This window comes from Gavialis gangeticus, unplaced genomic scaffold (genome assembly GCF_001723915.1).
Source record: "Gavialis gangeticus isolate Ggan-Ray unplaced genomic scaffold, GavGan_comp1, whole genome shotgun sequence".
NCBI classification, from domain to species: Eukaryota; Metazoa; Chordata; order Crocodylia; family Gavialidae; genus Gavialis; species Gavialis gangeticus.
Window position 1 is genome coordinate 3,632,212 of NW_017729005.1, and position 1,471 is coordinate 3,633,682.

General features: G+C 44.1%; 1 protein-coding gene and 1 long non-coding RNA gene across 3 annotated transcripts in view; one reads left to right on the forward strand and one right to left on the reverse strand.

The window, feature by feature from the left end:
- LOC109291546 overlaps nt 1–55 on the forward strand; it is an 8,956-nt gene extending 8,901 nt beyond the window's left edge. The window contains exon 3 of one of the 2 annotated variants that reach the window (XR_002095882.1): nt 41–55. This is a non-coding gene — a long non-coding RNA (uncharacterized LOC109291546). The remainder of the gene's footprint in view (nt 1–40) is intronic. The other variant, XR_002095883.1, reaches the window with a different exon arrangement.
- TOMM7 (translocase of outer mitochondrial membrane 7) overlaps nt 1–1,471 on the reverse strand; it is a 27,716-nt gene that overhangs the window by 18,780 nt on the left and 7,465 nt on the right. The window lies entirely within an intron of this gene.

The window sequence follows — 1,471 nt, forward strand, 5'->3', positions numbered from 1 at the left end:
GATGCAGCTCATCCAGGCCTGCTGACTTGAACACATCCAGGCCATCCAAGTGACACTGCACCAAGTCAGCGTCAACAGTTGGTAGGCCGGTGTCCCGCTGATGACCATCTAAGAACCCAATAGGAGACTTATCTTGAGCCCTGTTCAGGAACATGGAGGCAAAAAACTCATGGAATAGCTCACCCTTGTCCCCCCCCCCGTCACTAATTGCTCTTCTTTGTTCAGCAAGGTGTCCTATGCTGCCCTGTGCCTTCCTTTTACTCCCTACATACCTAAAAGAAGACTTTTTATGGTCATTAATTTGTGTTGCCAGCCTCAGCTCTGTAGTTGCTTTGGCCTTCCTAACTGCCTCCCTGCAAGTGCAGGCCAAGTACGTATACTCCTTCTTGGTAGCTTCCCCATTGCTTCTACCACCTGTATGCCTTCTTTTTTGCCCTTCGGCTCCCCTGGATTTCCCTATTTAGCCAAGGATTGTTCTGCCCTAAGTGCAGGACTTCGCAGTTCTCCTTACTGAACCTCATAAGATTTCTTTTGAAATAATCCTTCAATGCCGAGGATGCGCTCAACATTTAAACACTGAACATTTAATGAAACTTCCTACAGAAAATGTAATTGTCTTAAAGAAAGATGCACTTTTAGCAATAAAAAAGATAATTATATTATAGCAGGCAGGACAGCTATTAAGATTTCTTTTCTGACCACTTTTAATAACTTGCAGTTTTAAAACTCTGACTTTTCAAACTGAAATTTTATAATTCTGTTCTCCAACTGACAACTAATATATTTTGTAACTTCTTTAGAGTTGGACACTGGTGCACACCCTTTTGCCCAGTGGGCCAGATAGCAGTGCCTGATCAGGCCAGATCCAGCTGGTGGTCTTGATCTGGGCACATGGATGGGCATGGCAAAATCCCATCCAGCCACATGGAAGAGGGCATGGGACAGCTCAGCCTCAACCTGGCCCCACAGACAGTGGGGGTATATGGAAAAGGAGTAAGGCACAGTGGAGGGGAGGAAGCTGAAGTGGCTGAACCTGACTGCTCTGCCCTGATCCAGCTGCATGGTGGGGAAGCAGCTTGGAGTTTGAGAATTTGGCAGCAAGGGAGGGTGGCCGTATTAATTGCCACCACTCCCAATGCCAAATTTTCCAGCACATGTGGAGCTCTACAGGCCAGATGCCACGTCCGGCAGGCTGCAGACTGAGCACCCCTGGAGTAGGAGACTGAGAAACTACTTATAAATATGTTTACTATATATTTGAACAGTTGTAATGGACATATTGATAGGGTTACAAAGTTGAAACTTAAAAAAATGTAAATGGAAGTAACCTTCAGAAATATCTGACAACAGTGAAAATGATCTACTTAAAAGATTCATAAGAAAATACATTTAACATGGTATTTAGGCACAACTGGTGTTTCCAGTACTTTTCACAAATAAAACAAGATAAAAGGATATTGTTCACAAGTAC